Consider the following 13,654-nt stretch of genomic DNA (forward strand, 5'->3'; position numbering starts at 1 on the left):
TTTTTCCCCGTATTTCTTAAGTGTCATCATAATTACAATTAATATTTACGTGTGCTTTTGTGTGTTTTATGGGTTTTTTTTTAATGCTGTCTTTTTTGTTTTTGTATTCTTTTATCATTTTTTTCATCATAAGTATGTATCGACAGCTGTTTTAGAATGCACTTTAAGTGTCGTAGAAAGATTTAAAGTGCAAAGTGCACACAAACGCTCACACATACATACAATCACACACACACATACACCGCCTCTCCCAATAAAATATACACATATATACATACAGTTCTATATACCCACGCAGTATATAGCAGTATTTCGTCTGCCGTTACGTTCTGAGTTCAAATTCCACTGAGGTCGACTTTGCCTTTTATCCTTCGGTATCGATAAATTAAGTACCATTTACGCACTGGAGTCGATGTAATCAACTTAATCCCTTTGTCTCTCCTTGTTTGTCCCCTCTATATTTAGCCCCTTGTGGGCAATAAAAAATAAGATAGATAGATAGATAGATAGATAGATAGATAGATAGATAGATAGATAGATAGATAGGACTATATTTCGGATACATGGGAGTATAAGTCAAGCTGTGTACACTTCAATTACCTCTACTCATTCCAGTACTCCTAAGTCCTATGTAGATGGTATATTTTTGTGAGACGCGTGCAAAAGTTGAAAAATATTTGAAAAACAAATTCGGGTATTAATTATTGACCATTCTATGTGTTTAATTAGCTAATAGGAATTACAAAATTGTTCATGGAGAGACTGTTATGATATCTTCTATTAAAAATGCTTTTGGTTGAGAATCGAACAGAACAAAAAATTTCTACATACATATCCACACACACACACGTGTGTGTGTATATATATTTATGTATGTATATGTGTACGCAACCTTTTATTCCACAGTTTTTCATAGCGTCTGTTGCCATTAATAGCCGACGAGAATGCATCGTAGCTCTTGCCGCCGATAGTAGAAACTCCGAGTACTATAATGACAACCTTTTACTATTTGTTCTAAATTAACATATATATATACAGCCATCCCTCCATTCATATGTATATATATGTCTACACACACTTATATATATATATATATATATATATATATATATATATATATATATATATATATATATATATATATATATATATATATATATATATATATTATTTATTTATTTATTTATTTATTTATTTATTTATGGGTTTCAGCCAAGTGGCTGCGGTCATGCTGGTGCACCACCGTGATTTTCCGTCTTTATGCTGTGCTCTCTTCACGTTCCTTGCATGGCTCTTCTCCCCCACCTGATATGGTCCAATCAAGAGTTTTGATGGCACATCTGGTGTGTAAGAGAATTTGACATCGCTGCCCTAAACTGCGTCTCATTACGAGCCATTGGTTCGTCTGGTATCGTGGAGAGGAAAGCGTCAAGTTTTGTCTTGAAGACCTTCGCATCCATGTCTTGCATGTCTCTCAAATGTTTTGGCAGGGCATTGAAGAGCTGAAGTCCTCTGAAATCGAGTCTGCTGCAGTATCTCGTTCTTATGTGAGATGCAGTGGACGGCACCTTTGGCACCATGCAGTGGCGACCCGTGCGGGCATTCCTGTAGTACTTGATGCCAAAGTTTGGCACCAGTCCTTCCAGTATTTTCCATATGTATATATATATATATACAATCTCGTGGTCGTGGTCGTGGTCGTAGTCGTGGTCGTACTAATTTGCGTGGGAATATTCATCGAATGAAGGGCTTCATAATTTCATGAGAAAAAGACTCTCAAATTTCATTTAGTCGATTGAAACAGAACTAAGTCCTCGAAATACTTTAAATGTGCGTCTTATAAAAATATGACTAATCTACCTTGCGTTCCATTTCTCTGGTTGGTAAGACCACACTCAGTGTCTCCGCACGTGTGTGCGTTTATGCGCGTGTGACTGCAGGCATGAATGTATACGTTTAAGAAACGGCGTAAATATTTCTAGTACATACATAAATACATACATACATATATGTATGTGTGTGTGTGTGTGTGTATTAGATATATTTTCCCATATGCATGTGAATATATATACACGTATATAGAAGTATATAGGTAGATATCTATCTATCTACATATATATATATATATATATATATATATATATATATATATATATATATATATATATATATATATATATATATATATATATATATCTTTATATTTGTATCTAAGCGCTTTACTCTCTACACATATTTCGCTTTCCTTTTTTTTATTTTGTGAATGCTTTTATCTTTCTTCTTTTTTTAGGCGGAGAACTTCTACAGATAATTTTGTCAGTTATAAGACGGTTTTTAGCTATCAAAAGCAATGAATATACAGCATGACATAGTTCATACGTCTCGGTCAATGTTTCAAGTTGTGTTTGGCAGCTTTTAAAGAAGAAGTGCTTTTAAATGTTCCACTTTCGACATTTCTCTTTGATAGGCCATAATAGAGATTCCTTCTGATTCCCGACGTACTGCATCTGCCACAAACAAATATACGTGTTCGTAATATTTTATAAAATCACTGTCTCCCGAGTCACCACTGTGTGTGTATGTGTGTGCATATGTATGTATATGTTCATTTATATGCATAAATACCGACACACACGCACACACACACACACACATGTATATACATGTATGCGTATAAATTTATACAGAGAGAGGAAGAGATAGATAGATAGATAGATAGATAGATAGATAGATAGAGAACATTGATATCAGCATAACATGCATACACACAAATACATGTGTGCGTGTGAGTATACTGTATATATATACAAAGATGCTCATACACGCACATGTGCATGTTTATGTACGTATATACACAAACATTGAGGAACGTATATATACACAATATATATATATATATATATATATATATATATATATATATATATATATATATTTGTATATGTATATATATATATATGTATGTGCATGCGTTTGTGTGTGTGTGTGTGTTTGTGTTTGTGTGCGTGTGTGTGTGAGTATCTGTTGTGCATATCCTTGTATGTTCGGAAAAGATAATAGATAGTTTGGATTGCAGGCAGAGTGAAGTAGCACTTCCAGCCCATCAGGTTCCTCAAGTTTGCGCATGGTCATATTGGCAGTGTGTACTGGGGCACTTTCACGGTGTAGGTGTACGCGTCTTCGATTGACCTGTGCTGGGTAACAGCGTTTCAAAGTATCATAAACTTACTGCAGTTGTTGAGCATAAAGGTCAGCTTTCACAGCGCGACCGCCTGGGACAAGAGCAAATTGAAGCATACTCTCAAAATTCCACCATGCATACAACATGCTCAAACCACCTTTGTTTGACAGCAAGTTCTGAAGCCAAATCGGAACAAAGCCATTGGTTTCACTTATTAGGATGACGAAGACATATCCATTTTTCATCTCCAATCATAATTCGACACCAAAATCGGGCACCTCAATGGTTTTCCAGCAGTTGTTTGCAAGTGTTCTCACGTCGCTGATCAGGCCATGAAGAGCTTAACGGCGTCTATTCACAAAGCCAAGGTTCTTGAGGTGGCGATTGATGGTGATTAATAGTACTTTGTGAATAAGCAAGATCTACCGTCAATACGCACGAGGGTTTGTTCTTACCTTTTGCTCAACCATTTCACACAAGTCCTCATCTTCTACGCAAAAGTTCTCCCTAGCTTTGGTCTGTCTTTTATACATGTGTGTGTGTGTGTGTGTGTGTGTGTGTGTGTGTGTGTGTGTGTGTGTGTACATATGTATATATGCCAAGGACTTCCACTCAATTTCCGTCTACTAATTGCCTCACATGGCAATGACCTGCTGAAGGTTAAATTAGAAGATAACTCCTCACCGTGCCATGGCGTGGAACTCGATCAGAAACAACATGGCTGCAAAGCAATCAAGCCGCTTAATCGTACAGTTATGCCTGTGCATGTTTACAGACATAATGTCCATTTCTCTGCGTCGATTTTAAGGGGTTTGATTTACTTTTGCATTGTTCAAGGATGAAACACGATGACGTACAAAGTGGTTATCTGGATGAGAGTAGATCTATTTCTATGCCAATTTACCACATTAGACGTTTTTTATTGTTCTATTAATGAAACAGATCTTCAAACCAACCCCGTGAATGACAGCTACGTCCTTATTTATATTTTGGTTGAAAGTCGAACGAAAACAAATATACAGCTCGTAAGTGGCGCACGTATGAACAGCTCATTCTCCATACAGCAGGACATCTAAAGTAATCTTTTCTTGAGTCCACTGAAGCAAAACGAAAATAAGTTCTCGAAATTAAACATAACCTTGAGATAATTAGGTATTTACCATATCCGATTTACATAAAATAATTCTGATTTTTCGATTCCGTTTCTATATCAAAAATGATTCCCGTCATTTCGAAATCGTTAAATGTTTCACGGAGCACTTTAGAATAAGTTTGCACTAATTTAGTATGATATAAAATGTGTTCACAACTGATACATCTGTGTACACATACATTATACACAGCACTATGGCATTTTTTTTTGTAAGTTAACACATACGCACACATACACATACACACGCGCACAAAGATAAATGTACACACGAATATATGTGAGTGTGTGTGTGTGTGTAATTGTTAAGTATTCTCAAATATTTGTATATTCATTTCTTCGGTCGATTTTATTGCTATCAACTATTTAGATGTTTGCTATTTTTTTATCTTTTGTGCATATTTTCTTTAATGGATTTATTATTTATGTGCTTTTTATTTCTTATTTTAATTGCATTTATTTATTTCATACTAAAGCTTATTTATTTTTATTAACGTTTTTTCTTTTGTTTAATTTCTCTATGCATTTTGTTCCTTTCTTTTCTTGTGTTCGGAAGATATTCATCTCTCTGTTAAGATTCTCCTGCACCAATTTTCTTCCTAAACTTATCCCACATATAACATATTTGTGTGTGTGTCTGTGTGTGTCTGTGTTTGTGTTTGTGTGTGTGCCTGTGTGTGTGTGTCTGTGTTTGTGTCTGTCTGTGTGTGTACACATATACATATATACATATATATCTATAGATGTATATGTGTGTTATATATATATGCATTTACATGCATCATTTATATGTATATATGTGTGTATATATATGTGTGATGTATAAGCATGTACGATATATATATATATATATATATATATATATATGTATATATATATATATATATATATATATATATATATATATATATATATATATATATATATATATATACATATATGTGTATATATAAATATGCATATATATATGTATATATTTATATATATACATATATATACATGTATATATATATATCTATATATATATATATATGTGTGTGTGTGTGTGTGTGTATACATGCATACATACATATATATATATATATATATATATATATATATATATATATATACGGATAAAAGCCGAACTGAAAACTTTCTGCATTATTCAGGAACAATTCTGATGGGAATGCGTGATATGTTTGCAATTTCGCATTTCATTCTTCATTGTTCGCAGCCGTTGTCCATCTCCTGAATACACTTTGAAAGGAGTCTGAAAATTGCTATTGCCATCAAATACAACAGTCAACATTCCTTAATGGAATAATTAATAGTAATTACTAGAGAGAACTCATGTACGACTTTTTAATAGGAATCTTACCCAAATGAGATGAACAATTGTCGATGCAAAAGTGATTCCGTCTTAATTGCCAATTGCCTTGTTTATGATGATATATTGACCAAACAAAATACGCAAGCTTTGCTTCTATTATATTTTATTATCTCCAGGATAATTGTTACGAAAATTCAAAAGTATCTTCTTTTTGCACATAGCGAGGGCGGGAGAAAACTGCAATTTTATTTTTCTATTATTCCTTCCTTTCATCTATTTTCAGTGACTCTAGTTTACCATGAATATTGTTATGTTTTCAGTTTGTTTTTCCACATAACACTTTATCTGAGTTTGTATTTTAAATATTTATAATTATTTCTAGTGTTACGCATTATTTTAGAATCAGCCCTCCCCACTTCTATTATTAATATGAAGGAAGGGCAACAGGAAATTGTACGCATAATAACGTTTTGCAGACTAAAACGCTTCCGTACTCTACTTTTCTGACTTGCATATCTGAGTTCAGTTACAAATTATCCCAAATATACTTTCGGGTTGTTCCATATCAATAAAGCCTATAATCAATAATAACTGCAGAGACGATTCATTAGCCTAGCGTCCTGTCTTCAAAAATATTGGTCAGAAACCTCGTGAATCTAATTATCTGTGTTACACTTTAGTCGGTTCAGCCGGTTCAAACCACTGTAGTAAAAGAGAGTGCTTTTATACAAATGTTCAATCACATATGCATACACACATTCATACATACACATCTGCTCATATATGTAGATATAAGTTTATATGCGTGTGTGTGTCTGAGAGACAGAGTGAGAGACAGACAGACAAACAGAGTATATCTGCCTGTCTGTCTGCTTGTCTGACTGTGTATCTATGTTTGTGAGTTATTTCAGGACATATTTTCGTGTTTGTTAATTTAATAAAACAACGCTGAACTTCGATGATTGCTTCAATGAGGGACCGGAATCGTTGACAAGCTTGCACTAAAGCGTACTTATTTTGACCTGTACCTGGAAAGTGGCGGTCATCAATGTAACTATGATGTTTTGAGGATATTGATTTGCCCCCATTTCAAGAATGCTCTATGGATTATTACTCTATGGGATTTAAATCTGTCGAGTTTGGAGCTCCAAGTTTGGAGTTACGTGATTATAAAGATTGCTAAGCACTTTGCCCGGCATGCTAACGCTTCTGACAGCCCGCCGCCTTATCCATAACTAAACACTCAGAAAACTAATACAAAAAATAATAATAATTAACAAATATCTGTTCCATTTAAGCATAGATGCTAATATCTCTTCAGATATTAATGATCATTTATTGCCTCCACCGTGGCTCCACCGTATGCCATACAATCTTAAGAAAATCTCTTAATATCGAACAAGTATACTGCATAATACTTAACTATTTATAAATTCATAATTTCATTCTAATATCTTATATTTTCCTCATACACATCAGATTTGCCTAATTTTATCTTATTTTATTTACTTTCAATTATTTTTTAATGTTCAATTATTTTCTAATTTGTAATTAAATTTTTATTTATATAATAAGCCATTATTCATTCCAAGTAGCTAAAATTACCGTTCTCTATAACTTAGAACTACTTTTATGATATTTATATAATTTTTAAAACAAATTATTTTCTGATGATTTACACGAAAATGATATTTTTTCAAATTTATATTCTTATCATACTCTTTGATCTTTTAGGACACCAATAAATTTTTATTCAGAATAAAGTTCATTTTTACTTCAACTCCATCTTGAATTTACTAACAATATCTACCAATAAACACACTAACAGGGTCGATTTGTTCGACTACACTCTCCAGGTCGCTGCCCCAGTAAATACAAACTTTATTTATTAAACTTCCTTTATCTAATCTATCTCCGGAATTTTTTATTTAGTGTTACGTTATAACCTTAATCATTATAGCATACAAATACAATATTTTCCACCCTAACGCGACATAAACGGTATTTAGTAAATATTTATTCATCTGTTTAATTACCATATTAAATACGCATTAATTTATGTATTTAATATATTTTAGCGCACCAGACAAAAATGGTTAGCGGCATTTCGTCCGTCTTTACGTTCTGAGGAAACTCTGAATTCCATCCTTTTAGGGTCGATGAACTAAATACCAATTTAACACTGGGGTCGATTTAATCGACTTAACGCATGCCCCGAAATTGCTGGCCTTATGCCAAAATTTAAAACAAATATTTGATATATTTTATCTAATACATTACACTTTAGTTACACTTTTCTGTCTAGAATTGTAATTTGCATCAGATTCTCTTAATTGTACACCAGTTTTACATGACGATTTCTTATTCGATTCAAAATTGAGATGGTAATTACTTTAAGTGCTTGCTATTTTGTCCAATTATTAATGTCAAATAAGGAAGAGATCGCTAGAATTCAAAATGTCTTGCGTTATTCTGCTTGATTTATAGTTATTAGGTCACGAGTTTAAAGAATGTCACAGCTTGACATTCACTGCGGTCATTTAAGGTCTCTTATTAACACCTAAACTAAAATCTAATCTGATTAGTTGATTTTCAAACGGTGAGAATACATGAATTAGAATTTATTATGTTGGTCATAACATTAATAGTGTCAATATAAACGAATTATCAAGCCAAACTTGCTTGAGACATATTCGAACCCGCATGAGAGCCTTTCACAGCATTATGTCACGGAGGAAATGACTACAGCGAGAATTTTTCTCCATGACAAAAATACACTGAATACTTCTCTTACGGATTTCAATATGTGAAGTATTTTTGAACTGGTATTAAGTTCATTTTTGCATTCATCAATGCCTAATAATTCTAATCCGTATATTAATGGTATCATGCAAATTATGGATTTTTCTAGGTTTATGGAAAAATGGAAAACTAATGCCATTTTAGCACGCCTTTAGTCGAGCAAATAGCCCCCAGGACTTATTCTTTGTAAGCCTAGTACTTATTCTAGCGGTCTCTTTTTGCCGAACCGCTAAGTTACGTGGACGTAAACACAGCAGCATCGGTTGTCAAGCGATGGTGTGGGGGAAAGTATCTTGTTTTAATTATCATCCTGTAAACCTTAAGAAGGTCTTGTAGATTTCTATTGTCCCAGATATCTGATCATTTGTACCTTATGAATTAATGATTTGCATTCTCTCCCCAAGATCCCAAGTTCCGCTATAGTTTGCTCCAGACGCGGTGTTATGTATCCTGTTGTTCTAATGATAATAGTTATGAAGCTGAAAGGGTATCTTGGATACTGGGTTTTTGCAGACTCAGTATCAGTGGCCCATAGGTGTCCTCTTTCTCTTGTATTATCCTAACCATATTGGTGCCCAGAGTGCAGCTGATTTCCACAACAGAACAGATCTTTTCCTTGAGGTCCCACACAAAGATATCTAGCTGATTGTGTTTTAACTTGGTAGGTTGTATGTATATATGTATGAACGCATGCATGTGTGTATGTATATATGTATGTATGTAAGCATGCATGCATGTATATATATATATTTAATCTGTTGTATGTTTTGACTTTAAATAACAGTTGTTTTTCACATAGCCTATACAGTTTCAAGTAGTTATACGATTACGATCAAAAACATACATTTGTATCAAGAATTAATTGTACATTATGTTTCTTACAAACGTACATTTCACCTTTCATTACTGAATTATAAAAGTAGAGTATTGTTAAACTTTCAGGGAATGAGTGTCTGAGAATCTAATAAGATTACAGCCCACTTTTTATTCTTTAAATTTAATATATTGTGATAATAGCTTACTAACATGGGGAATTGAAAACGTTTTAAAAGCATACATTTCTATCAAAAGGCAGATATTTGAATTACGAGGCAATAAACAGACGACGGGTGAGGAAAATGGGAGAAATCATTATTAGATTGCACAGAGGATGCGTCTAACCAACACATTTTTAAATACCTAGTTTCAAATATTTGTATCTCTGCAGCGATTAAGTTTATGTGAGACTGTGTATTGAAACAAGCAATTCCATATTGAGAGAACTATTCTGGCTATTTAATATTATAGAAAACTGTTAATTCCCTTTAAATTAATGTTATGAGGTGTCAATTTATCCTCGTATGAGCGCGTTCTAGTAACTGACATAGTTCCCCTGGAATAGTTTGAATGTCTGTTAATTATAAATTCTTATTGGACTACGGTTTTCTTTTCCTCTTTTCTTTGTTTTCCATTTTATATGTTTTTCCGTTGAGTTTATAGGTCGTCGTTATGTTTTCCTTAGTGGTTTGTTACAGGAAATGATTGTTAATAAATATTTAAAGTGACTTTCTTGAAGTTCCATATATTTGTCCGGGTTTTTGGTAGCAGAATATAAAAGTAGCTTTCTGTTGCTCTTTTGACAAGAGGCCATCTTAAAGCACAGTTCGCTACACAGCATGAACAGATAATAAATAGAAGGAATAAATAAACATGTGGAATAATTATCGCAATTCTTTTTCTCCAGCATTCTAAAATTCCACTTATCCACTACACTGGACTGATACAGTTTTTTTTATTGGTCTAAGAAAGTTAAAAATCCAATGATGGATTCGCTGATATTTGAACTCAGACCGTCAAGAACTGGAAAAATTACAAATTGCAATTTTTTCCACACTCTAAGTATACTGCCACTTCATTGTTTATATATTGAGCAAGATTCCAGAGAGTAAAAGAAACCTCGCAGATTCGAACGAAATTCGAAATAAGAGTTTAGGTAAACATAGTTATCAAATAGTTTCTTCTTTTTATATGTATTTGTTTTTCTGATTTGGTTACCGACCAAAAATGTTACAATTTGGATCCTAAGAAAACATGTTTTCGGATATTTAAAAACGCTGTTGCATGATTTATCAGATATTAAAACGAATAAATAAATAGATAAATACATATAAAAAATGTATAATCGAAAATTAAACCAACATGGAATATTATAAAATAATAGAAGGTAAAATAAATCATTTATTTCTAAAAATATAATAACTTGATAGATGATGGTAGGCTGAGATTTTCTACAACGCCCGAGGAAAGGTTTAGGAAAGCAGTAAGTACTGGCTGAAACCCAAAGAAATATGTGTTTCGAATGACATGCCTACTTTGTTTTGATTTTGAGTTTGTTTGTCTTCTGAACAGAACAATTTATTTGAATATAATTACAATGGATTTTATTCAGAAATATAAAGTAAATAAAATTGTAAATATGTTCAGCTGTAGCTTGGTGGTGAATCGCTTAAAGAAATATTGTAATTGTTAATAGCTAGGATCGTAGTTGAGATATTATATATATATTTATATATATTCATCCACTGTGCTTTTCCCGAATAAAAAGAGATGATGTCCTCACTGGGTAGCTGCTAGTCTCTACATCATAGGCTTATAATTCAAAAGAGAAAAAACAAAAACGTGAACCATAAATAGATGCAGATATATGCGAGTGGAGACCTGTGTAAAGGAACAGTGTATTTGAATTGGTATTAGATATGGTAATAGTGATTTCGTTAGAAACTGAGAAACAATTTAAAAACGAATATCACTATAAACGCATTTTGCACTACATTTTGTAAATGTTGTGTTGTACTGATGTGGATAGGGAGTCTTGATAATAAACATGCGGTGGCGGTGGTGCCGGTGGGCATTCCGAGTGTAGTCGTTTCACTGTTAGTGGTGCTGGTGGTGATGTTGCTGGCGCACGTGCTGGTGTTGTCAGTGGTTATGGGGATGTTAGTAGTGGTATGAGGAGTAGAATTTATTGCGCTGCTAGTTGTTTTGGTGGCAACGTTCGTGGTAACAGCAGGGGTTGCAACGTTGGCGGTGTTGGTGGTGTTGTTAGTGGTGACGGTGGTAGATGTTAGCGGTGGCTGTGATTGCGGAAGCTGTGATGGCGTTGGCGCTATGGTAGTTGCAGCAGTGTTAATACCTTCATGTCCTTATTTCTGCTGTTCTTTGTCCTCCTTCTGGCTTCTATGAATTCGGCATACAAGTTAGATTGTATACAGCTGACACACGAATTCCATCCAAAATCCCGCGAAACATCTACTATTACTACCCCCCTCTGACGTCATATTAACTGCAAACAGACAATAAACCATGAATACAACGCTGGTAACATTGTCTCTTTTCACAATATCAACGTAAAACTGATTTATTAGCTTCGTATCTCGACGTGGATTACCGTATTACCATTTCATTCTGTGAAAATTATTTTGACATTTGCAGACAATGAAAATTTCCAATGCTATTTGGGACAGAAAATTGTTACTTCGCTGGTAGATATAATGGCAAAAAAAGAACCTGAATAGCTTCATTTTTGGCCAGTGCTTTTGGTTTCAGAAATAATGTACGTGCATTTGCGTGTTTAACGTGTGCGCGAAACGTGCGTAAAACACACACACACACACAAACACATATGGTTTTCTGTGCATCCTCCCTGTTTTTGTCATAATCATTATCTCTCTCTCTCTCTCTCTCTCTCTCTCTCGTTCTTTGTTTGTATATATATATATATATATATGTTGTTGTACTTGGGGATGGTCATATTGCCAGTTTAGCCAATAAAAACACACGCACTGTATATTTGGTGTTAATTTTTTTTTTTTTTTTTTTTTTTTTTTTCAGCTTTATATTACATTAATCTTAATCTTAATCTTATTTCGGCCAGAGTTCTTTCGTCACACTTCTGTGACCTCATCAGTGGTCCTTTGTTTCCTTCTTTCTTATGTGTGTCTCACCTTGCTAACTATCAGCCATTTTGTATTACAAAATACAAAATACAAAATACAAAATGGCTGATAGTTAGCAAGGTGAGACACACATAAGAAAGAAGGAAACAAAGGACCACTGATGAGGTCACAGAAGTGTGACGAAAGAACTCTGGCCGAAATAAGATTAAGATTAAGATTAATGTAATATAAAGCTGAAAAAAAAAAAAAAAAAAAAAAAAAAATTAACACCAAATATACAGTGCGTGTGTTTTTATTGGCTAAACTGGCAATATGACCATCCCCAAGTACAACAACACCTGTTTCAACACACGATTTCACATAAAAAATCTTGCAAAACAATATATATATATATATATATATATATATATATATATATATATATATGTATGCATATATATATTGTATTTATATATTTATATATACACACACATTGAGACAGACAGACAGACAGACAGACAGACAGACAGACAGGCATATAGATAGATAGATAGATAGATAGATAGATAGATAGACAGATAGACAGATACCGATACAGAAGTAATGAATGAGAAAGAGAGAAAGAAGGGTCCCATGGAGAGATACATAGTTGAATACCCACATAGCTCTCCTTCAGAAACTCTCAGTCACTCTCTAACTGTGTATATATGTAAGTGTGGGAGTGGGTGTATTATATATATAGCTATATATCGATATACTATATAGATTATAATATATACGTATATATATATATATAAATATATATACATAAATATATATATATATATATATATATATATATATATATATATATATATATATATATATATATATATATATATATATAAGCATACACACGTATATGAACATGTGTGCATATGAGTGTATACAGATATATTTATATTTGCATACATATCTGTATATATATATGTATATATATACATATATATATATATATATATATATATATATATATATATATATATATATATATATATATATATATATATATATATATATATTACCACACACAATGCGTTCGTGTGCGTATGTGTGTAGGAGAGAGGGAGAGAAAGAGAGAGAGAGAGAGCGCGCGAGAGAGAGAGAGATCAATACCGATATATTTACACATCAATATGCATTAATACATCACCATATATTTTATGCTTTGTCATACAAGATGGAGAATGATAAGAAACGTTATAGAAGAGGCTTTCATACTAAGCAAATAATTACTTATTTGGACATATATTTCT

Source organism: Octopus bimaculoides, chromosome 19 (assembly GCF_046866305.1).
Source record: "Octopus bimaculoides isolate indiv1 chromosome 19, ASM4686630v1, whole genome shotgun sequence".
NCBI classification, from domain to species: Eukaryota; Metazoa; Mollusca; class Cephalopoda; order Octopoda; family Octopodidae; genus Octopus; species Octopus bimaculoides.